The sequence below is a fragment of the Mustela putorius genome, unplaced genomic scaffold, assembly GCF_011764305.1.
Source record: "Mustela putorius furo isolate JIRA1106 unplaced genomic scaffold, ASM1176430v1.1 tig00000835_pilon_pilon_pilon, whole genome shotgun sequence".
NCBI classification, from domain to species: domain Eukaryota; kingdom Metazoa; phylum Chordata; class Mammalia; order Carnivora; family Mustelidae; genus Mustela; species Mustela putorius.
Window position 1 is genome coordinate 6,624,485 of NW_025421492.1, and position 25,096 is coordinate 6,649,580.

Genomic DNA, 25,096 nt, shown 5'->3' on the forward strand with positions numbered 1-25,096 from the left:
CCCCCCCGCCGAAGGGGATGAGAGCTCGGACGCAGCTCTCAGCCTGGACAAGCCTTGCAGACAAACCCGCAGAGACAGAAAGCGGGGGCAGGGGCCACAGTGACTACTCCGTGGGGATGGCGCTCCGGGCAGGGTCACCTGAACGTCGAGAAGCAGGTCGTGGCCACCGTGGCAGAGCACCAGGAATGCACGCAGTGCCACTCAGCCGTGCACTTTACAGTGGCTCGTGTTCTGCCATGGGAATCTCACCTCAACCGAAAACCATGCGGCCCTCGCGGCCCAGGTCCCTCCGAGCGCTCCGGCCAGGTCCCCTCCACGGGCTCCTGATCGGTATGGCCCAGGCCTTCCAGGGGCTGCAGCTCTGCTCCACCTCCCCCAGAACCACGGAGCCGAGCCACGGGGGGAGCCACAGCCACACCTAGGGTTAAACCACATCTCCATCAGACTCTCTGGCCGCCCCCACTCCGTGCATCGTCCCAGACCCAGACGTGCAAGGTGCCCAGACTCCCTCCTGAGAAAGGCACCAGAGCAGCATTCCCCATGTCGGCATCGAGCCTTCTCCGTCGGCCCCCCCCCGCCCGGGTCTTGGTTCTTCCCCTTCATCCCTCCCGACCACCGAGCGGCACGATGCCTGCCTCAGTTTCTCCTCCAGCACCCCACGCTGCTGCAGGATTCTCTGTCTGTGTTCGTGCCCGGGCTTTCGCTGCCCTGCCCCGCCACTGTCGTCCCACGGTTGTGGCTTTGCACTGGGCCCCAAAGCTCTCAAGCAGGACCCGCCTCCCCAAGCACCCGATGCACAGGCACTCAGGGTGGCTTTTCCCCGGTGACTCAGTGTGCACGACAGTGAGGAATTTGTAGAGAAATGAGCTCCGACTCCTCGTCTCACTGCGGTGGGAATTGTGTCCCGGGCCCAGACGCCCCGTACCGCTGCTCACCGCTGCTGGGGTCCGGGCTGGGGGTCGCCCCGGGGGTCAGACCAGCTCCCGAAGGCCCCTCAGCAGGCGCGCCTGGTCCTGCCCCTGCTCCCGCCTGGGGGCCCTGGTTCCCCGAACCTGCTCACTCTGAGCTGGTTTGCCGCCGACCTCAGGACTCCGTCCCGGGTGATCTCCGGGCTTCCCGCTCAGCCCCTCCCACCCGAACGCCGATCCTCTCTGTCAACCTCGTCTCCGAAACAATCACAAACTCCACCAGAGAGACGAGCCCGCGGAGCGACTTCCTCGGGCACAGAACCCTGCCCCACGCTCCGCTGAAAACACCAGGACCCAAGCCCTCCTGTCACCTTAGGGACCACACCCTCCGAAGGGTCCCAAGTCACCGCCTGACCCCGACCGCCACTGTGGGAATCCTTCGCCCCAAACTCCACGGGTGGTCTTGAAGCGATTCCTGATGGTGGCTTGACTCAGCGACGGTGCTGCAAGGTGACCGGATTGGAAGCTTGTAGACGTTCAAGACCCTGCCTTAACCCTGCTACGCTGCCCCTTACCAGGGCTTGCAGAAACACGTGTACTGACGGAGGGACTTCACTCTGCCCTCTCCCACGTGTGTAACGTGGACGTGGCCTGTTTGTTCTCCGGCGTGTTTCGAGGATTGACTTCATGAAGGCTGCAAGGAGCAGGTCCAGGCAATGGGCAAGTCGGGTATTAGGATCTTCCCAAGGAGCTTGCCTTGTCCCCTGCAAAAGCCAATAGGTAAACAAGAAATGTGTTGCAAGACAGAGCAATCCTGTGCATCACAGAGGCAGCCCTGGGGGCCCAGACGGCAGCCCTCTGGGCCCTGGTTGGTGTTAAATCCCCATCGAGGGGCAGCTGGGGCCTTTGAAGTCCGGGTGAGACCTTGGCATCCGAGAGACAGAGTTTCCCGCCGCATGAGCAGGGAACAGAGTTAATCACAGCCGTCCCGGCAGTCTGACCACACGGACCAGCACCCTGTGCTCGAGGTCAGGATGCCCGCCCAGCAACGACCCACACAGGTAGAAGACTGAGCCCACCTTTCGTTGGACTTGGTGGCCTCTAGAACGTTCTGGGCAGTGGCCAACTTAAGACGCTCGGGAGCTCTGTCCCCTGATTTAACGGCCGAAGCAGCAATGAAACTGCACTCGTCGAAGTACTTGCGCTCTGCTCCAGGAACGCAGTATTGGTTTCCAGCAAGACGGTGGAATCCGCAAAAAGATGCAGCGTGCTTGGGAACAAAACGCAGGGATGGTGTAGACTCAGCTGCGGTGACGTGGGGACCGAACCACCGATGGGCCCCGCTCAGGCCGTGCACTTCTACTTGCTGTTAAGGGAGACAGCTCATTCTGCATTCCCTCTTCTCTGTCGCCAAAGATCGTCCTCTCCCTTCCACGTCTTGTAGGCGTCCGGCTCTCACGTGAGCATGTTCTGCTGCGGAGAAGCTCTTTTGTTGAAAAAGAGGTGGTCCTGCTTCTGAGACGAAATCTTGTCTCCAGCTCGGTCATTACCTGCAAAAACGTTCTTCTTCCGTCGGTCGAAGGACAGCAAGATGCAGTTACTGAAGTAGGGTTGGGAACCACTGGACATTGTCTTGTCTCCGTATTTCCAGCAAACCTTGCAAATGTTTGACAGAGAGTTTGCTGTGTGCCAGGAGGTGAAGGTTTTGTGTGTTTATGTAAGTATATTTGGTATTTCTCACAGCAGACAAACAGGAAACTGAGGCACACAGTGGTTGTGGCACTTGCCCACGGTCGCAATGCCTGTGGGTGCTGGAGCAGGAGTAAGAAACGGGCGGCCGGCTCCCGAGGGCTTGCTGGGGGCCCCGACTGCGTGTTCTGGAAAGCTTGGTAAGTAAACACAGGGAGAAAGCCATTAGTCATCCCAGAAGCTGGCCTCCTCGCTGTCCTGTCCTGCGGCCACGTGTGTCCAGATCGGAATGACGACCCACGTTCACTCTCACATCCTGAGCTCTGTGGTTTGCTCTGCAGTTTTCCTGATGCTGGTCACCTGGCTCGCGGGGAGCCGTTTGCCCCCAACCCCACTGTGGGGCATCGAGGCTGCTTCTAATTCTTCACCGAGAGGAAGGATGCTTCGGTGAACATCTGCGCATGGTGTATTTTCCCATCATTTCTTTAGGAGAAACAGGACAAATTGCTAATAGCAAAATTAAAAAAGATTTCAAGATCTAGCTAGCAGTGTGAAGGAAAGTCCTACAAGCCCAAGGACCAGGCCACTCCTGGGTTATTTAAATAATCTCAGAGCACGACAACTCATCTTTACACACATACCACATGGGGACATTTGGGAAAAAAAAAAAGGATTAAAATGAACAAGGAAAAGAGAGAACATTTCAGGCCAACACCCCTTACGAAAATTAATGCAAAATTTTTCATTGAAAATGTGAGTCCAGTAAATCTGTGGTGATTAAAAAACAAACAAACGAACAAAAAGGACAATGTCCCACAACCACCACAACCAAGTAGGTTTTGTTCTTGAAACGCAAGGGTCACTCACTACAGATACAGACGGAACGGCCTCAGCGTTACAGCCCTTCAGGTAGACATCGAAGTAACCACTAAAAGCTTTGCAGCAAGATCTTTATTAATCAAAATTATGAATAAGTTTCTAGGAAATGAGCAAAGATTTGAGAGAGAAACAGACAACATGGGCCGTATTATCTTCAACTGTTTTGGAGTTTCAGTTAAAACAAGAAAAAAACAGGAAGATACTGGAAATGGAAAGATAATATTGTCTCTGTGAGCAGATTACATGGTCGTAGACTTAGAAAAGCCCCAAACTTTTGCCAAAATATAATACGAGGTATGTAGGAAAGTGGCTGAAGTATTTAAAAAGTGATCTCTTTCCCGTGGACACAGAGCGTCGTCGCGTTCTATTTTCTGCATATGATTCACAGCAGCGGTAAGGATTGAATCTCGCCTAACATCTAACATAACAAGAAATGCACATGAGTTCAAGGACATGAGTCTACTGGAACATGACAGAGCCTGGGAAACATGGAGACGACAGCGTGTGCTTGTGGAGGAGATCCCATAATCCAGAGAAGTCCGTTTCCCCCAGATTAACCTCAGAGTTAAATCCAAATGTCACTTTTATATTAGAAAATACAGCAGTTAATCTGGAGGTGAAAATGTCCAGGGGTAGCAAAAGAAGCATGAGTGTCTTAGAGCCACTCCAGTCAGCTAGCTATCATGAATCGTTCTAGGGGGTAGAGAGACCAGTGGCTTTTGGGACAAAATAAAGATTTGGAAGAAGATCCACAAGCATTTAGGGATTTTATAACCGCATGATAGAGAGTCTTTCACAAATCTAAGGAGTATATGATACAGACTTGATTATATGGTAAACAATATAGTTACTGGCTATCTCTAGGGAAAAAGAAAAAAGTTGGCTGCCTAACTTATCCACTCATAAAATGCGGTATCACTAGATTAAAATATGTATGTGTATTAGAAACTAAAACATAAACGAGGGGAGAATATCTTAATTTTGGGGTGGAGAAGGTTTTATTGTTTGAGCGTAAAACCAAGACCAAAAAAGTAATAAGGAAAATACAATTGATTTGGCCAGAGACATCACACAAAATAAATGACGAATGGGAAAAATGTGTGATTTATCCAACAGATAAATTATTAATCTTCCTGGGGCGCCTGAGTGGCTCAGTGGGTTAAAGCCTCTGCCTTTGGCTCAGGTCATGATCTCAGGTCCTGGGATCGAGCCCCACATCGGGCTCTCTGCTCCTTGGGGAGCCTGCTTCCTCCCCTCTCTCTCTGCCTGTGTCTCTGCCTACTTGTGATCTCTGCCAAATAAATGAATAAAATCTTAAATAAATAAATAAATAAATATATTTGAATCTTCCTAATACATGACGGTCACAAAGCCGAGGAAGAGGAGGAGACTGAAGATAGGAACGTGCAGAACAGGGGCGCCTGGGGGGCTGAGTTCTTGAGTGTCTGCCTTGAGTCCCGGTCGTGATTCCGGAGTCCCAGGATCGAGCCCTGCATCGGGCCCCCTGCTCAGCCGCAGGCCTGCTTCTCCCTCTCCCACTCCCCCTGCTTAGGTACCCTCTCTTGCTTTTCTCTATCAAATACATAAATAAATAAACTCTTTAAAAAGAATAGAAAAAAGAAAGGTGCAGAAGACACCCACAATTCGCCCTTGGAAACAGGAACACTCAGGCCGCATGAGAGGGGCTGAGCTTTGACGGGCGCACGCGGAGAGAGCGGAGTACGGGTCTTCACCCGCCAGCCTGGCCACGACTGAAATGTTCTACTCCCTTTGCGGTGCACATGTGAATAACCGGCTCATCCTGCGGGGTGACACCCTGTTTGGGGGAGGAAACTAACTGTATCTATCAAACTGTAAAATACACTCACTTCTGACTTGGCAGTTCCGCGCAGGACTCCCGGTTCGGAGCGCTTGGCCTGGGCCCGGAGCCCGGCCTCCGGCGCGTGTGGGCCCCACGGTGTCTCTGACAGCATGTGTCAACATGAGAGTTTTGAAACAGCCGAGTGCCCGTCGGAAAGGGGCCAGGTGAGGAAGTGACAGGGTGGCCAGACGCTGGAGCTCGATGCTGTCGTTCATGACAAGGATGCGAGTCCCTCGCGGACACACGCACGCCCCTTGTGAGCGCACAGACGCGGCAGGGATTCGGCACGCGCCTCTACTTCCACCCGGATGGCAAGAAGGCAGGAGTAGTACCAAACCCGGCGCCTGCGAGTCCGGGGACCATGGAAGCGTCTCCTTGTCACTCTGGCGTCGCTGGAGTTACTTACCGGTGGATTTCCTCTTACGGCGTTGTAAATGCAGGGCGGGTGTTTAAAAGTGAAGATTAAAAGGCCCAAGGCTCTGAGCTCTTCTTCCCAGAGCGGGGTACGTACAGCCAAAGTGCTTCCAAACGGGTTGGGCCAGTTCGCTCGGCCAAAGCTCCGACACCGGGCCTCGTGGTTCCCAGAGGATCCCGGTGCGCCGTGCCACCTTCTAAGGAAAGTGCGCGGCTGCTCGGCGAGGCAGAGCGGCCCCTCGATCTGGGACTTCCTGCCGCCCTTTCCCTGCACCCGCCGTCCGCGGGAGCTCGTCTGCACACCTGACCCAGGACACACGCGTGGGAAGAAAACGCAGCAGAACAGCCACCGCGAGCTGAGTTCCAGTCCCTGCGTTCGGCTCCGCGCCGGGCCTCCTCGTAACAAGGTCAGCGTTGACACGAGGGGCTAGCGTCCAGCGGGGCCCGTGGACGTAGTCCGGGCTCCGCGAGGGGACCCGGGGATTGCTCACCCTCTCTGCGAACACGCCTGACTCGCACGCCGTCCCCCACAGGGAGCCCCGCAACACGCGGGCAGGCTCCATGCGTTTCAAATGCCACGCGGTGCGCTGATCTCGACCTCGGTGCCGCCCGCGCCCCCCTGCTGGGAGGTGAGCCCGTCCCGCACAGGGCGTCCGTCTGTTCCCGCCATTATCAGAATCCAGGTCACCAGAGCAAGGCGTCGCACACAGCAGGAGCTGGCCACCGTCCACTGGGTGAACGAGCCGTCGCTTTCCTCCCGCGGAGAGACGTCCAGCGTTTCCAAATGGCCGCCCCGGTCTGAATGAGTTAATGGACAATGTCTTCTGCTCAAGACGTCCAGTCGACAAGATTAGCATCTTTCTTTGCTCCTGGTTTAGAGCCCTTGGACTTCAAGACTGAGAGTCGGCGTAACCTAAACACAGATCAAAGGCTCAACTGCGCCCCGTGACGCCCGCTAAGTACTTCCTCGGCCTGGACATAATCAAGTCAGAACTCTCCCGGCCACGAAACAGAAGCGTCAACTTAGAAGTCTTTCTTTTTAAAATCTGAACTTACATTAGTCCAAAATCTGCCTCATTGTGACTTCCAGGTGTATCCTACTTCTCCATGCCCCCTGCCCACCCGGAGGGAGTCATCCTTCCCTCCGGCGTGGAGGGCCCACCCGCACTGGTGCGCGCTCCCCCCTGCCCCCGCCAGGCCGGTCGCAGTCCCGCTTCAGACCCCAGGCTGCGCGGAGCATTGCCAGCCTTCCTGTTCCTGCACTCACTTCGCGGAGAGTCCGGTGGGCCTGGGACCGTGTCTCGCCCGGCAGCGAGCTCACCAGGGACGGACCCACGTCCATAAACGCAGCACAGTCCAGGCTCGCTTCTTAGACGTCACCTGTGGCTTCTTGTCGGCGACCTCATGAGGCTCGCCTCATTGTACATGTGAAGATGAGCGTCTCACGAGAGCACACAGGGCCAGCTTGTAACGGCTTCTCGCGCTCGCCACGTGGCGCCAGACAGGGTCTAGATGTGCGGGAGGCTGAGCTGATGCTCGAAGAGGAAAACGACTCACGAATGCTCCGTGAAATGGTTGAGACTTGGAAGTCGGGCCCACGGCAGGACTCAGCGGTACGAGCGTGAGTGATGTGGCGACAGAGGCGTCCACACGGCCCCGAGATGGGGACATCCGGGTCCCTTGCCTCATCTCTAGAGTTGAGTGACTTGGACGTGATAAAATCATCTGAGGACTTAATTTAGAAGCCCTCCGATGTACTGACCATGTTTTATTCAGTAAATAATGGTCATAAAGATTTCTTGCGGCTTAAACAGTTGTATGAGAGAGGCTGGGGTGACACGCCAACCTTCAGTGTCCCCTCGGGCTGTCAGCGAAGCAGGAGGGGCAGCAGCGGTGGCACAGCAGCCAGGAGCGGGCGGCGAGGAGTCAGCCTGGGATTTCCGCTCTTTCTCAGAGAAACAGACCCAGAGTCAGCTGTGCCCAATGGACGTTATTTGACAATGAGGTTGGCTGCAGTGTTGGGAGAGATGGAATTTCTCTTACGGTCTGTGCAGGGGATGTTTGGGAGGACGTAGCATGGGGAACCTTCCCCACGGTCAACGCACCCATCTTTGAATCCTTGGGAAGATTCAGCGTGAAGCCTGTCTCTTAACAGGCTTTGAGAAGTGGCATCACATTTGCAAAACGTGTCTGTGCCTGATCTCCGACAGCACCATGTAAGGAGGCAACCTCTGACGGTCTGCGCTGTCCCTGCTGACATGACCTGTCCTGCCCGCCGTTCAGCCTGGGCGGGAGGCGGAATGAAGACGGTGCAGACGGCAGGGCTCCGAGTCGCACGCCGGACCCTAACCTTGGCTCAGGGAGAATGACCCAGCGTAAATGCTGAAAATGTCTCGTGCATGTGTGAGTGCTCCGAGGACAAATGCTTCACCCATCGCTTCAGTCCCGCCCGCTGATGTTAAATTAAAGTCTTCAGCTTCGGGGGAAGCTGCCTCGGAAACGCGCAGCACCCATAAGTGACACTGACATCCTAGCAATTCACGGTGAACACACACCTACGTCTTTTTTCTAATTTAAATGTACAGAATGAGCCGAGGCCCCGGGCATTCGTACGGCAATGCATTTCCGATCTCATGACATGTGTGCCCCGCTCCGTAAGAATTAGCCGCCCTCAATATTACAGGTGGGAACAGACTGTGATTTTTCTACGCAATTTCCGTTCGTATTGTATTAAAATGTCCACGATACATTTTCTGTCAAAGAAAGTACCATTTCATAAAATTAATCACTATTACCCCATGTGGAGATGTCAGGCATTGCTGATATAACCCTCAGATGATTGCACGGAGTGGCTTTAGGCTAAGAGACGTATTTCCTATGCTGTCGCACGAAGTGGTTTGTCCTGCCCATTCCTGGGGAAACAGTGAGAATTCTATTTTTCACTCCATGCTTCTGTGGTGTCCTCCCTAGTGAGAGACTGCTTTTTTCCCTTTTCATCATCTCTTGGTTATCTCGTAAGTGCAGAAGTTGACAAACACAATAGTAAAAGAAAAAAGAAGTTGTCTTATTTCCTTGATTTTGTAACACTGCTGAGTGGCGTTCAGCCTCGGTCTGCAGCAAGAACTCGTAGAAATGTATATTCCTGGGTCCAGCTTTAGCAATTCTAACTTCGAAGGTCTAAAGGTGAATCTGGTAGTCTGGTTTTTTGACAAGAATCTCAATTTTTTGGATAAATGTGGTGTGTAGGTCATGTTTTGAGAAATATTGCTAAGTACCTTACTGCTCCTTAAGGTGACTCTATATTCAATGTAAATGTCCTTTCCATTTCTACGATCCCATTGAACCACTCAAGCTCTACAGGTTTTCCCCTTCTTGCTACCTTCTACCCCACCATCCATCCTACTTCCTATGCGTCCGCTCACCCGACGCCTGTCTACCCGTCCTTCCTGCCTTCCATCCATTCGTCCGTCCACACTGTAACCAGTTGTAAAGGCTTATTATGTGTCTTGGGATCTGGGGGTAAAAGAAAGATACAATCCTTGTCTTGAAGGAGCTCAAAGACACAAGACAAATTCTTGATGACCGATCTCGTTTCTTTTGTCTGTTACTGAGAGTGTAAACCATGCTCTGATTTCAACAACCAAATAATGACAAAAAGAGTAAAACAAAACTGTTTTCAGGATTATTTGAATCTTTTACTATTTCTTACGCCCGTGATGATATCATTGATCAGACTTCGGGAATTACATTGAACCCTATGGATCTAAGGTCTACTGAAGGAGCCAGGACTATCCTCTCTCACACATGGTGGTATGGCATGGACTCGTCGACCCTAGTGAGAATCACACTCTTGGATTAGATCCATTTAGAATCAGCAGTTGGCATTTTGAGAGATCTTACCGACCGAATCCTTCCTTTTACTGACTGGAAGAGTCATGCGTCCTGTGAAGGCCCTGAAGCAGCCTGGTGTTTGTAATATGCCATAATATCTTATTGCCTCTTTGTTTTTGTTTTTTGTTTTGTTTTGTTTTGGGGGGGGATGGATAAATTTATTTTGGCAAAAAAATGTGCAAAATAGATTATATAGAGTGCCAATTTTAATGTTAAAGTCAGGTATACACACTTCTTTTGCATGTGATAATACAAAAATGAACATTCTAATTATGAAAGTCAAAGCCTAAAAAACTATTCTTTTTACAAAAATAATAAGCTTGAATCCATTAATACCTTGAAAAAAATTATACTACTTGGGAATTCATTTGTGTCTAGTAGAATTTTACTTAGATCATTTGCATAACTTCTTGTTCCTGCAAGGTAATGTTTTCATATATTAAATTGCCATAAGCACATCTGAAGAGTTAAGATATATCCAGTGGTATATATAAGGAGGTCTAAAAATCTACATTTTCTCTTTAAATCAGGAATTTCAATGAGGGTGACAGCAAAAGTAGATTTTAATTGCAATTTGGGGAAAGATTTCTACTTTCTTAGAACTTTGCTTTCAGCAAGCCCTCCCGAAGGTCAAGGGAATCGGGGTGCCCTGTCAGAACATCTCCCCACCATCTCTATACTCTCACAAGATCATGTCCGCGTCCCCCCGTTGTTTCCCAGATATCTAGCACTGACTGAATTCTTGTAAATTTTTAAAAGGATAAAAGGGTGGAGAAGATGGTTTATTTCGAAAATTACAAATAAAATTAATTATGTGCCTTAAAAAGCTCAACATCTACCAAGCTGTCCCTGTCCATCCCTCCGTCCATCCGTCCATCCCTCCGTCCCTCCGTCCATCCGTCCGTCCATCCGTCCATCCCTCCATCCCTCCGTCCATCCGTCCATCCATCCGTCCATCCGTCCATCCATCCATCCCTCCGTCCATCTGTCCAACCATCCACGATCCGTCCATCCACGATCTGTCACTCCGTCCATCCATCCATCCTTCCATTCAACCTTTCTTCTCTTTAGCCATCTCTCTTTCCATCTATCCATATTTTTAGCCACTTTTAACAACTCATCATACCAAGACAAATGGTTATTAACCATGAAACACCCTTTACTGATCTTGGTTAGTGTTGGTGTGGAAAAGTCGTTTAAAACCCAAAGGCTGATTTCCCTTTTCACCACCAGGGACTGCCAGGACACAAAGTGGGTGGTGTAGAGCACAGCAAGGCGCTCCGCGGTGGGCGGGGTTTGTTCTCCCAACAAATCCCGAGTTTTCTGGAATCCTCATGCATTCACTGGATGGAAAGAATGATTGGTCACATTTTAGTCTTTTCAGTAACATCCACACATACCCCAATAGCGATCACATTCATAAGGGGCATCTTTAATATAAACACATAGAAAGCGTCTCTGTAACAGCCCTAGGGTTGTGAAGGGGAGTGTTAGGATCAGTACAATCTCTCCTCTGTTCAGACGGTCATCTGGACTTCCCTCACTCTACCAGTATCTGTGCAGAATATTGTGATATCAAGTAGAATATTTAAACTGCGTAAGTTAAAACTTTTAACCACATTTAACAACTTTTTCTTTTCTTTTCTTTTCTTTCTTTTTTTTTTTTTTTGGAAGAGAGAGGGTGGAAACAGTGAAAACAGATCTCTGATGCTCCACTCAGGTCTCAGATGGACACAGGTCTAGGGTGTACAAATCATCGATCAGATTTCCCTAGACGCTTCGTTGGTGTCAAAGGCTCCCCCGCTGCCTCGCCCCCTACCCCTGGCCTTTTAAGATCTTTCTAAGTAATATACCAGGTTCAGATAAAATCGGTCTTTATAAGGGCAGGGGTGGGTGACGTGATTGCCGTCCTTCAGGGAGCACCGCGCCAGCTGCCCGAGGATGGAGCGAATGACTTGCAGGGGCGAGGCCCAAACTCAGGAAGCCGTACCTGTCACCGCCCCGGAGCCACCCGCTGACAGCCTCACGACCGTCGACCACCGCGGAAACGGAGATGGCATTCACCAGGCAAATTATGCCTTTGGCTGTTTGTTCCCAATCATGGCCCTCAAAAAGCAACTTTTGTTTTGCTTCTTGAAGTAAAGCAATTCATTTTATTCTCAAATTGTTCTGAACAACAAAGTGACCTCTGTTATATTTATTGAACAAAACACATGATAACTCACAATACGATTTGGGTTTATGTCCCTGTTTCTACTTTCAGTTAAACTAAAAATATATGTATTTTCTTTGATTTCTGGTGGCTACTTAAATAATATTTTTCTATTGTAGTAAAACACATAGACATAAACGTGCCATCCCACCATTTCTAGGGGTACAGCTTAGGGACAGTAGCAAGACTCACAGTGCTGGGCAACCACCAGCTCTGTCCACTTCCAGAATTTTTCCATCACTTCAAAGGGCAAATTTAAGCCCCATAAATGTTTATAGACTTCATTAAGCAGATAAAAGAATAAGCAGCAGCTATAATGCATGATTGAGGTGATTCATTTATTCTGAAAGTGAGACTCGGGTTTTGAACTCCGTGATGGCATCCACAGCTCAAAGCAAGACCCAGAACTAAGAGTCCAAGTTCGCCACTTCGGCTCTGACCGGGCTGCCTTCTGGGTTTGCCCATTTGTAACGGAGGTTTTCCCTCCCTCGGTCAGACCATTCGGAGGCTTTGGCCTTCCTCTTGTACTTAATTCTAGCGGCCTTTAATTTATCCAGTGTTTTCTGTCCTGTTTTGTCCTGAAATTACTGTTTTCTCAGAGAAAATGCTCCATCGAAGAGAGCACAAGACTCCGTATGTGACAGCCAGTGTGCTGTGTCACCTCAACTCTCAGAAACTAGCACAGATTTTCCCTGGGGCTGGAGCACACTTCTTTTGACCCGTGAGTAGGGACCACTCCTTGCCAGGGAGCGGAATGGAGCTGGCAGGCCTGGCTCCTCTGCGGGGGAGTTGGGGGGGGGCAGTGGACCAACAGGTTTGGGTTCCAAGTTCCACCAGTTCCTCAGAGCCCGTATCTCATTCGCCAACCTCGCTCCAGCCCACAAGTCCAGTCCCCTGGTGCCCCACTGGGACCCGCGGGAAACAGAACCTGGCAGGATTGGCTGACCGTGGCTCCTGGCCCCCCTCCCATGGGCCCGTCCGTTACCAGCATGATCCAGGACAGACGGAATTTCTCCAAGAAGGACTATGCTGTTGTCAGTATATCTGTATCTGTGGTAACGTAAGACTTTTCTGTGAATAACTGAAAAAAATAAGGTGTTCAGATCTCTCTTTGTAAACCGTCAATGCCTAAGTTATTTCTGGCTTTAAACATTATTTTTAATGAATACATATTTTTACTCTCTCAGAGTTACGAGTTCTCAGGGCGTGTAATAGGAGGTGTTTGGTTTCACTTACGCACGCAGGAAAAATGCTGTGAGTCACGGGAAAGAGTAAATACTCAAGAAACACATGTGTGAGTGTGTGTGAGTGTGTGTGAGTGTGTGTGAGTGTGTGAGACTCTCCTGGAGTTCTTGTTATTGGTGTTCTTGCTATTACAGCGGGAAAATGGCAGGGCCAGAGGACCTGTGGTCTCCTGCAGACCAGACTAGAGCCCCAGAAGGCAGCAGGTGCAGCATGGGGTGGGTGGGCTCTGGTCTGACCATCGGAGGCAGGGGAGGGTGACCCCAGCACCCTCGCCGGCAGCGGGCCAGTCTCTGCTTGTGGAGATTTCCCCAACCAGGACAAGGATCCGAACTGGAAACTTGCCCTCGATCCAGGAGGAGAGGGGTTTTGATCTCGGTGTGTGTGGACCAGCACGTACAGCACCGCCCCAGTGTGGGAGCGGTGACGGAAGAAGGGAGCGGGTGGACAGGAAGACAACACGACCAGGTCGGGCGCCTTGGGCGTGCAGGAAAAGCCCCTCCTCTGCCCTGCGCCGTCCACACCAACCCCAGCTCCGCCCCTGCCCCGCCCTGCCCACCCAGCTCCAGAACTAGCGACCAAGGGAGACCAACCCGTTTTTCAAACGACGCAGGGTCTAAACACAGGCTCGTCCATCCTTGGACGCGGATCCGACGGAGAAACGGGGGTTGGGCATCGGGTCAACGCGCGCCTGCAGCAAGAGGAAGAGTCTCCTCCCGCCGAAGACTCGAGCTTGAGTCAGCCCAGCCCCCGATGCCCGTGCCACCTGTTCCCGTGGATGCCCCCGGAGCACACGGCGACGGCGGTGCCGCAGCGGCAGGAAGAGTGGCCCGGGTCACCCTGCAGTCACAGAAGGGAGGCCCTGGTTCCAGAGGCCCGGGCCGAGGGGGTGGCGGGGGTCGCACAGTCTGGAAGAGAACAGAAACGGCGTCCGGGGAACAGGACGGGGCCTGTGGCCACCACGGCTCAGAGCCCTTCTTGTTCAACCCGCTGCCCGCCGCCAGCCGGCCCCAGCCGAGCCGGGAGAAGGACCCGGGTGAGGAGACGGAAGCATCCACAGACACCAGGACGCTGGCCCTCGAGTCAGCCACGACAGGGGCCGACATCCTCCGGGCGTCTTCCCAGCACCAAGAACAAGCTGGGGGAACCGCGCCGCATCTCCGCGAGGCCGCTTCCGCCCGCACGTCCTCTTCTGCCGCTGAAGAGATCCGGCCGAGGACGCGGTTAGGCGACGGAGCCCGGGCCAGACCTACCTCTTTCCACTACGGCTGGCGACCCCGCTTGCCAGGTGGAGCCGTGAGACAGAGCCTGGGCCGCCGGGCACCGGTCCTGCCTCTCCCTCTCCCCGCGGGGTCGCCAGGGCCGAGGACACCCGAACCGCCTTATCGTCCATAAAACGGAGATGAAGGGGACAGTCCCACGGACTGGCTCTGAGTTCGGTGTCTGCTGCTCAGGGACTGCCTGCGAAATTGTCCCCGCCGCTATTCCAGAACAGGCAGAGCCCAACAGGTGGAGGGCGTGCCCCTGATGTCACATTGGATTTCAAGCCCTGGTCGGGGCCCAGCGGGTGCAGGGAAACTCAAGGTCCTGTCTGGGGGGGCACAGGGCGGCAGGTGCTCCGCTGCCCCTCCCGAGGGGACCGTCAGGAGTCCCCACAGGGCAGGTGCCTGCGGCCACTGTGATGCGTTTAAGAACATGGAAGGGCGCGGAGGGCCTGGGACAGGAAAGCAGTAGGTGCGGGGTCAGGGGGGACCAGGGGAGCGCAGGAGACGGAGCAGGGACGCGGGCGGGGGGGGGGGAGAAGCTGTCCGAGAAACGCTCGGGGTTTTGTTTCCGGGTCGCAGCTCGGGAGCACATTTCAGTGAAACGCTGAGCTGAGTTGCGCACGCCGTGAAGGCGCCCGAAGGACGCTGCTCCCTGCGAAGTGCAAGGAGCGGGTTGAGAAGAGCGGGGGCAGGGCGCTGCGACGAGGGCACGCGGGGCTTCAGGGAGCTCCGCTCGCCGGGACCACCGGGCCAAGGAGGGCCCGTGCCTCTCCCTGGGGAACAACCTCCATCTTGACGCATTCCCTCCTTGGGGGGGTCTGGACTCCTGTCTTCTCCATTTGTTTTTTATGTAGGAAAACACATCAAGTCACTGAAAGGGTCGCCGTGGCCTAACCAGCTCACACACCAGGGAGAGCCTGTACCGTTTTAGGTGAAAAGAGAAGGTATCCTTCCGGACTGCGGTGACGGGCCAGAGAGACCTCAAAACAGAGAGCCCGGAACAAGCACCCTCCGTGGTCCCCAGGGCCCAGAGAGTCACACCCAAGGGCCAAGACAAAGAAAGAAACAAACCAAACAAGTCAAGACTAATCTGGTATTATTTAAACATTAGTTACATGGGCTGGTTTCTCTTCTGATTGCATTAAAATAAAAGGGAAAATTCTCTGCCTCCCAAAACTGAATTTGTCCAAAGAGATCTCTGCCCTTGAATTTGTACAACAAATGTGAGAAGTCAGTCGGTCCCGCCGGTCTCTCTGGTTGGGAGAGGAGTCCTGACATGTCATCTCCCTGACATTTTATTTTGTTCTAAGTCCTCTTCTCTGTTCCTCAAGTACACCTTCTGCTCAGATTCTGCAAACAGACATCGGGATGAGTCAGAGCCCATCTAAATGTACTGAGCCTCCTGCGTTTGGCGATTTGATTGCGTGTCCCTGGGGGTTATAAATAGCGTACAGTCTCTCTGTGCGTCAGGTACTTACCAGGCAAGGGTGGGGGGCCGTGTCTCTGGGTTTGCGCGGTGACCCCTCAGGCCAGACTCCGCGTGCGGCGGGGCGAAGAGCCCGAGTTCGTCGACATGCCTGCTGCAGGGGTGCGCCAAGATGGGGTGCGGCTCTTCCCGGGAGAGGCTGCAACCTCCAAACAGCTCCCAAACGAGGGCCCTGGATGGTGTGAGAGTATGGGGGAGGGGGCACGACGCATCCGTCACAGGTCTGGAGCCGGGGTTGGGTGCCCTCTGGAGCCGGGTCCGGCAGAGGGACCCGCAGAGGTCAAGGCTTTCGGGGACCCCAGGATACTGTCTGGTACAAAGGCCGGAGCTGACCCGGACGGATCCGGCAGGAGCGTTTGGCGCTCCGCCCCAGGAGCCCCGTCCCCAGGGAGAACCCCGACGGCAAGTGCCGCTCCCTCCTGACGGAGAAGGCCCCTCGATGCAGGGTTGGAGAGACAGTTCACGGCTGGCTCTGAGTGAGGAACTCGGGTCTCTCCTTCCTAAAACAGGACTGTCGCTCGCGGTAGCAGGACGGAACTCGCACAGGAAGGTTATACAGACCTGCAGAGAGGGGCCCACGGAAGGAGAGGGCTGTGGGTGGATCTCTGGAGCCTCCCCTGCGTGGAGGCGCTCAGCGCTTCGGAGGCCGTGGGGCCGTGCCTAGGAGGGTCCAAACCATCCAGCAACGAGCCCCGTCTGAGGCTGGCCTGTCGGGGGGGCTGTCAAAATCACCGACTGTGGCCACCCAGAACGGAAGCGACGAGTGAGAATGACCGAGTGATGGGATCAGAAGCCTCCAGAGTCGTGGCGCGGGGAGGAGCTGGTTGCAGGGCGGCATGCGATGACCGTGGCCCTCCTGGGGTCCCTGTTCCTCAAACCGCGCTCCAGCACCACCAAACAGTGGCCTGAGTCAGCTTTCCTCCTGCACTTCTGGAATATCTATCATCACAGCAGTCCATCGGATTCGGGACTCAGCTGGCACTGATGGCCGTGCGCCCTGGTCACTGTGCCGGGCCACGACGGCAAGATGGCAAGCGTCACAGCACATGAAGTGTTTCGGTAAACACGGGATTCATCCCAAACTGGCTGGAAGCAATTTTTTAAATATTCAATGGTGTAAATTTAAAAACAGAAAAATCTCAATCCCCTCCTGGACCGATGCACTCCTCGTTCCCACTTTGCCGAGGAAAACCAAGTCCTTCCCGAAATTCTCCATGACGATGAAAGCATGTATGTGCAGATATTTTTTCACAGAAATAGGATCGAACCCTAAGGACGTGGCGGCTGTTCTTCACGTAACAGTAAATCGTCCACATCAACATGAATAAACATGTCCACCGCATGGGGCTCTGTCGTTGGTCTAAGCTGTCCCTTGTCCTTTGGGGGCCCTTCGACGTTTCCCAGAGTTTGCCGTTAGGCCCTTTACGTGCTTGTGTCGCCATCTCTGCACGCTCGCATACACACACCTGTGGGACAGGCTCCTGGAAGGAAAGCTGGTACGATGAAGCACACGGGTGCTTCCGTTTTGACAGCTGGCGCTGACTGCTTTCCATCAACTGTTCCTCATACCCAGTGCACCCAGCAGGGTGGGACGGGGCCCATTTATAGCACATTCCCTGGACTTACGTCTTGTCTTTTGGAGAAAAGCTCACTTTGCCTGGGGGATCAGGACCATCCCTGAGGCAGACCCCCAGCTAAACCTCCCCCCAGCTCTGGACCCCAGGAAGCCGTGTGCCATCCTGTTTCTTATTGTTTGGAGCCTCTACATCCAGGGTGCGGATGAAACAGATGTAACTATGACACCTGGAATCCTGCTGTTTGGTGGCCTAGACTCGACATTTCTGGTTTCTGGTTTCATCCCTGGACCCAAACCCCACCTTTGATTCTGCCCCCTTGGAGGCCTGTGGGACACCTGAGCCCCTCAACAACATGGGTGCAGCTGAGTCCACGTCCTGGAAGGGGACCAGAGCTGGCGAGGCAGGACACCAAGCCCACAGAGAAGCCAGACACTGGTGGCTGTCGGTGTGGTCTTTGAGAGAGCGATTTCATACAGCGACGGAAGGATTCAGAAGCAGATTCCGCGGATCAGGGAGTCAATGGAGGTGAAGCAGGACGGACACACTCAAGTTGCTGGCGGCGAAGGGAAGGGGAAGTGTCGTTGGTTCTTTGTATGTTTGCTTACGGAGACACGCAGGCGCCCGTCGAACTGCAGGCAGAGGAGGAATGAGTGTTTGGAGCGAAACACACGGTGAGAGTTCTAAGGAGAGCGACTGGGGCGGGGGGCTTCCCTGCACCTGCTCACTTGTCCAGGACTGGGGTCCCAGGAGCCTCGAGAGAACGGGGAAGGCCTGGTGTCAGAGGGGAGAGCCCACAGGTGAGGGACGGAGGGCTCAGTGGGCCATAGTGAGAATCTCATCCCAGATGAAGAGCGTCGCCATAGAGGGGCCCCGATCCACACAGCTTTATGACGTGAGCTCGAGGACAGACAGACGTGGAAGCCCCAGACCAGACCCAACTCCCCGCACTTAGGACGGCACCAGGCATCCGGAAGGCGCTAAGTTGATACGAGTTGAACAAATGAGCGTGTGAAAGTACGTGAGAACATCAAGGCTGTGGCTTTGCACTTTTCAGTGTCTCAGTGTACCCCTCAGTGTCTCAGTGAGGCGCAACCAAGTCCTGCCCCTCAGGGATGACAGGGTGGGGGAGGGGCGGGCTCAGGTCCTGGGCTGAGTTCCGGAGTCACAGGGCCTGAGAGAGAAGGATTCTCTGTGGAGACGGTGAGCCCAGGCCCTGGGGTGCCACAGGGCCGGAGTGCCGGAGCTCCCGCGGCCTGGCCCTGGACTTCTCTTAATCAGGAGCTAATGCCTTTTTGTTTCCCTCTGGACAGTCCTTGAGCCCTGGAGAAGCCCTGGTCTGTTCAAGACAGTGGTGGCTTTGTGCTTCTCTCTGAAATAAAACTTTTATCCTAAAAGAAAAAGAAAATGTATCCAATGCAGATGTCATCATCCCAGAGCTCAGACGGCCCCAGCCCTGGCTGGGAGGAGGAGGAGGAGGAGGAGGAGGCAGCCTGGGTGCGGGAGGAGGGGTGCCCGGAGGCCTGCGCGGCTCCTCTTCCCCTTCTGGATTCCTGCGGAGCCGCAGCGCCCAGACACAGGAAATCTAACTCCCAAACTGGCCTTTTCTTCCTTCCCTCCCCCAGCCTTCCGGTCGGGAGGGCCTGAGCGCGCCCCGGGACGGGACGGGGAGATCTGGGGGAAACGGGCAGAGGCTGCGGGCCCTTGACAGAGGCTGGCCAAGGGCCGGAGCGGCCTCCGGTGCGCGCAGGTGCGGCCCCGCGGGAGCCTGGGCTGCCTGTGACCCGGGCTCGCTGGGGGGCCGCGGGCGTCGGAGCGCGACCCGGCGGGGACAGGCCGGGACTCCTGCCCCGCGCCGCGCCCCTTAACGGGCCTCTCGGGCCTCACTCGGCTCCCACCTCCGGGCAGCGTCGGGACCTGCGGGTGACGGGCCGCGGCGGCGCGTGCGGGGACGGAGGGAGCGGGGCCCCCCGCGGGGAGGTCGCAGGGCCGGGGCCGCAGCGACGGCGGCGCCGCGACGGTCTCGGGCCCCGAACGGCAGCGTGACCCGGAGGCCCGCGCCGTCGCGCCAACAGCGGGCGAGGCCCGGGAGCGGCGGGCAGGGCTGCGGCGGGCGCACCTCGGGGCGCGGAATGAGGTCACCGCCCGGGAGTCGCCGCGACGGGGGCCCGCGGGGGCGGACGGCGTCGCAGCGAAGCGCCGCGCTCAGGACTTTCCGGTTTGTCCTCCCGCAGGGGCCGCGGAGAAGACGCGGGCGCCGGGCAGGGCTGCCTAGCGGGGGGCCGGGGGCGCGGGGGGCCGGGGGCGGGGGGGGGCCGGGGGCGCGGGGCCACGAGGACGGCGGCGCGCGGGCGCGGGGCCGCGTCCCCGGGACAATGCGGAGCTTGGGAGCCGCGCTCGGCTCCTCCTCCCCGGGGAAGGGGCGGTGCCGGCAGGCGGTCGGCCCTCGGCGGCCTCTGGGCTCGCGGGGCGGGGCGGGGCGGGGCGGGCCCCCCCGAGGCCCCAGCGCCACGCCCACCCCTCCCGAGCGGCCCCTCTCCCCGCGGCCTGCACGCCCCGCGGCGCCGCGGCCTTTGTCTCGGCGGGGGGTCGCGACGCCCCCTGCCGGCGGGGTCAGCGGCGCGGCGGGGGGTGCGGTCGGCCGAGTGCGGCGCCCGCCGGGGCTCTGGGACGCCTCGCGACCCGGAAACCTTTCGCGGCGACACGCGACGCGCCCGGTTTTCCCTTTTCCAACACGACGTCTGCGCGCGACCTAAGCCCTTGGGTGCCAGGATGCGGCACAGGCGCTGGTGGGCGCCCGGCAGGCCCGCGCCCCGTCCCCGGTGCGGCGCCCTCCGCCCGCCGGCCCGCGCGCACAGCCTGCAGACCCTCCCTGGAGGGCGGCGTGGAGGCGGGGGCTCGCCCAGGGACTGTGCGTCCCGGAGAAAGCGGCGCCCTCCCAGCTCGAGGTGGCCCGGGAAAGGTGGGCCTGGGTCCCCCCGCCGGGACCGCCCTCTCTGCAGCCCTTTCTGGAGGGCCCCGCCCCGGCCAGCACCCAGCACCCCGCACCCAGCACCCCGGGGCGCTCAGCGAGCAGGCAGGTGCAGTCACAGCATGAGCCGCCCTGCCCAGGGCATCCTCGGCCGCGCACCTGTAACGGAAAACTGTCCTATGAGAAAAGCCGCTGAGTGAGGTCACGATGGAGGACCCTGCAGAGTCCCCGCACTCAGGACAACGTGCGCAGCGCGATTTGCTCCTGAAGCTGCCGGCGTGAGCTGCGCTAGCCCTTCCTGGCGGCCCTGCAGGAGCCGGAGGATCAGGGCTCCCACCGGAGGAAAAGGGCCCCTCGAACGGCAGCGAGTTCTGTTTCCCGCCGTGTTCGTGTTTCCCGGCTGAAAACCGTGTGCCTTTCCGTGAGGGCGCTCGGATGGTCAACACGCGGTCCCTGGTGAGCGGAATGAGGGCCACAGCCCGTCGCTGGGTCAGGGGACAATCGAGTAACCTCCGGCTCACAAGTCACGCCTTCACTGGATACTCTGATTATCTGTTCAGTTAAAAACAAGGCCCCTGGGGGCACCTGGGTGGCTCAGTGGGTTAAAGCCTCTGCCTTCAGCTCGGGTCATGATCCCAGGGTCCTGGGATCGAGCCCCGCATTGGGCTCTCTGCTCAGCAGGGAGCCTGCTTCCTCCTCTCTCTCTGCCTGCCTCTCTGCCTGCCTGTGATCTCTGTCTGTCCAATAAATAAATAAAATTAAAAACAAACAAACAAAAAAAAAAAAAAAAAAAAAAAACAAGGCCCCTGCGTCCTGTTTGATCTGCACCCGCTACTCTCCCCTCCCACTTCTGAGTTTGTTCCCGGGAGATTAGAAACACACTGTTGACTCCTGTCTCCTGTGCTCTGAATTTGAAACAAACTCAGGATCGGGTCTAACCTCAAATTAGTGGGTAGCAGGCGAGTACCTATCACAGGAGATCACGGTCCCTTACCACACCCACGGCTCATCTCTTTAAAAACAGAAATATTCTGACTAAGGCTAGGAGCGTCGGGCTTACCGGGGTTTCCTGCTCTGACTGCAGAGGTTTCCGGCGAGTTCTGAAGCGCTGGAAACCTTTCTGCTCTGAGATTTCCGAAGAACCGTTTCAGCAAAACTTCAAGTCCCTGAAAGGAGAGTGAATTCCGGGTACAGAGGAGTCATGTTCAGTTCGAGTGAAATTCATTCAGCCTTTGTCCCGCAAATGTTTCCTGCAGGCCTGTGTCGTGTCAGGCACGGCGGGCTCCCAAAGGGCCAGGATTCCCTGGTGGACTCCGACCCACGTGGCCGATGGGCACCTCAGGCCTGTGTGCTGCGTGTGGGCGTCTCCGCTCCACACAACATGGTGGTGTGACTGCGAACCCGCCAGTGTGGACTTCTAGGAAGGTTTGTTGTTGTTTTTGTTTTTGTTTTAAAAATCAGACTCCAACTGCTTGTTTAATCTAAATTTTAACACTAACCTAGAGCTGTCTAAAACACGTTATTGGCGGTTAACAGATGATAAGTATCATCTTGTTGCAGGGGAAGAATAAGAAAATCCAGTGCCCCCTTTCCATGCAGGGCTTGTCTGTCTGCGCTAATCCCAGTCCCTGCCTCTCTAATGAAGAAGGCTCCCCTCCTCCCTCGGTGCCCTCATCCCTGTCCGGTTACTCGCAGCTCCCAGCCCTCTTTGTTCAAACAAACAATAGCCTTTATAACTAAGAAGAAAATCAGTATCAGGTGAAAGCCTCATTTTAGGGTGCTTAAAGCTTTTCCTTTTTTCCAGGAGAACGAAGTACAACAGTCATCTCAAGAAGAAGAACCCACATTCACAGTCCAGAAAGCAACAGGACAAAGGTCTGCCTTTAATGACGCACGGGCACACTTGTGATTGAATTTTAAATATTGTGCTTTTCTTCTCTTTAACTTCCTGGCTGAAAAGCTGCAGCCCAGGGGAGAGAGGGTGGTCAAAGGTCTGGGGAGTCAGAACCCCCCCGGTTGCGGTCTGACCTGCCGGCTTTGTTGCACTGAAGGCAGAGCCTTAGAGATGGGGGGCTGGGTTTCCTCACCAAATTAGGGGATTACATTTATAAATGTCACAGTAGTGCTTGGAAATGAAAGAGGAACTACAATGTGCCCAGAGTCCAGGATTCCTTTCCAGGGGAAAAGGAATCTCCTCCTGCTTGACCTCAGTGCAAAGGAGAAGCATCATCCCCGGGGCCGGAGGGAGAGACTTAGATACATTATTCTGTGACATGAATGCAGTTCGGGTCTGAACGGGAAGAGTAACCGTGGACGGGCACGTCCGTCGGTGAGCCTGAAGGGCGGTGGTGCTGCGCTTTAATAATTTTGTTCTTTATGTCTTTAACAGTTACCGTCCGGAAAGTCATCCACACAGACCAATGAGGCGAACCTGTGCTCCCTGGCGTTGCCGGACTCCGGGCAGCACCCGACCTGGACCCATCACGTTTCCCTCTGGCTCGCGGTACGATCCGGTGTACTCGTGTTGTGCTCTAATATAGCAATTTAAAACGAGAGATTAAGAAAGAGGGGGGCGCCTGAGTGGCTCAGTGGGTTAAAGCCTCTGCCTTCGGCTCGGGTCATGATCCCAGGGTCCTGGGATCAAGCCCCGCATCGGGCTCTCTGCTCAGCGGGGAGCCTGCTTCTTCCTTCTCTCTCTCTGCCTGCCTCTCTGCCTACTTGTGATCTCTGTCTGTCCAATAAATAAATAAAATCTTAAAAAAAAAAAAAAAGAAAGAGGGAAGATTTTTTTGTGTCTTAAAATAACATTTAAGATTTAGAGTTAGTGGAATCCAGCAAGTCCAAGAAGCAAACATTGCTCCTTTCTTTAAGGCACAGTGATGGACACCAGGTGACGCAACTGCATTTTTTTGAAGTGGAAAATACAGGCTAAGCGAGGAATGAACTCTTGTACCTTATAAATGCTCTTCGACACTTGGCATGAAGAGCAGCCTCAGATCAGACATGAGACGAATAGAAAGAGCAAGGAGGAGGAAGTCTGTGTGTCGTGACTGTTAGGACGACCCCTTAACCAGAACCAAGGTGCTGCAGGGCTGATGACAGAGGCCGGTGCAGGCTGGCCGGATCTCGTCCCTTTGGGGGCTCTCGTCGTCGTGGGTCTAGATGTGTGAGCCCGAAATAGCACACATGGGGCTCTGGCATCCGGAAGTTTCAGGCGGCACCAAGCCGGGCTTACAGGTGCAACCCTTCTGGATCTTTGCTTTGGTTGGGGACGGAGAGACAGATGGCGGGACGGGGGACTCTCACGGGATTTCCCCTCCCAGCAGTGGCGGGAGCATCTGGGAGGGGCCCGTGGCTCCTTCCCATTCATCATGGGAGCCAAGCTGGGCGGGAGGGGCAGCCATGGGCGGCAGCCTCGGGGACTTGGGAACCAGGGTGAAAAAGAAAACATGAGGCAGGAGTTGGGAGAAAAAGAGAACTTTCCTTTTATGCTGTGTGTCGGGTCTCTGCCTTGGATCGTTCTAATGCCTTCCAGAGCCTTTCCCCTGTTTCGGGAACAGGGCTCTTGCTCTCTGCTGTTCCTTGCAGTATGGGAGGAGGTGGGGGGGCTGCTGGGCGGCTGCAGGGGGACCGTGGTGGACAGCGTGGTGCTCTGTGGACAGGCAGATGCTCTCCTGAGTGACCTTCCTTCTGAGGCGCAGATCGCAAAGCCTGCACCTCAGAACTTGTCAGAAATGCATATTCTCCCATCGTAACCTGCACTTACTGAATTGGAAATTCTGGGGCTGGAGCCTCCCCCCAGCGTGCCCCCACCCCGAGCAATCTCTGCTTCAACAATCCCGCCAGTGATTCTGGTGCCAGCTACCTCTAGAAATTGCTGAGTCCCGTCCCTAGAGGTCACAATTAAATCGGCCTGGGTACAGCCTGGGCACTGGGGTTTTGGAGTCTCTCCAGGGGACTCCTGTGGGCAGCCAGGGCTGGCAAACCGGCCTCCAGAGCCTTGCTGCGTCAGAAGAACTTTCTGCAGGGACGCAAAGTCCCGGGCGGAGCCGAGACGCGGCTAGTGCAACCCAGGAACTGCATGTTAAGTTGTATTTAACTTTCATTCATTTAAATCTAAATAACCACTCAGGGCCAGTGGCCACTGCACTGGACAGTGAGTCCTGGAGCTGCAGGGAAATGTCAGACCTTCCCTGTAACAGATACGGAAATGCAAACGCCGCCGGACTTACGGATTTAAGGACCTAGGAGAGAAGACACACCAGAGACCTGCGATTATTTTAAGTCTACGTGTGGTGATAAATAGAAAAAACCTTGTGGGGCCCTGGACCTCCCTGCTGGCTCCTCCCGTCAGGCCCGGCGGCCTGTCTGGCTTTGGGGAATGCGCAAGGATCGCAAGGGATGGTATTTAAAAAGAAGATTCCGGAGCTCTGTGCCAGAGCTGCTGCCCCACAGGTGTGGTTTGGGGGCCTTGGACACTGCACTTTTGGCAGACCGGCGGCTGGTTCTGATACGCCGCATTCCGGGATCACTGGGAACCAGCGGGCGAGTGCAACCGAGTCGCCGGACAAAGGGGCAAGGCAAGTTAAGGTTTAGAGTCCGTCTGTCGCTCTCAGAAAGCTGGAGTTACCACTCCTGTGTGTAATGAGCCTTGAGCAATGTCTAGCTAAGTCTCATGAATTCAGCGAACTTTAGAGGTCACTC

The 25,096-nt window shown here is 55.1% G+C and overlaps 2 long non-coding RNA genes across 2 annotated transcripts; one reads left to right on the forward strand and one right to left on the reverse strand.

Annotated features, from left to right (window-relative positions):
- Window positions 1–10,822: 10,822 nt before the first annotated feature.
- Window positions 10,823–14,571, reverse strand: LOC101670086. The gene is made up of 4 exons (XR_198966.3): window positions 14,350–14,571; window positions 13,690–14,004; window positions 12,840–12,935; window positions 10,823–10,985 (listed from the first exon to the last, which is right to left on the reverse strand). It is a non-coding gene; the product is annotated as an uncharacterized LOC101670086 (long non-coding RNA).
- Window positions 14,572–21,199: 6,628 nt separating this feature from the next.
- LOC106005169 lies at window positions 21,200–23,004 on the forward strand. Its single transcript, XR_001178354.2, has 3 exons — window positions 21,200–21,817; window positions 22,197–22,267; window positions 22,782–23,004. It is a non-coding gene; the product is annotated as an uncharacterized LOC106005169 (long non-coding RNA).
- The last annotated feature ends 2,092 nt before the right edge of the window (window positions 23,005–25,096 follow it).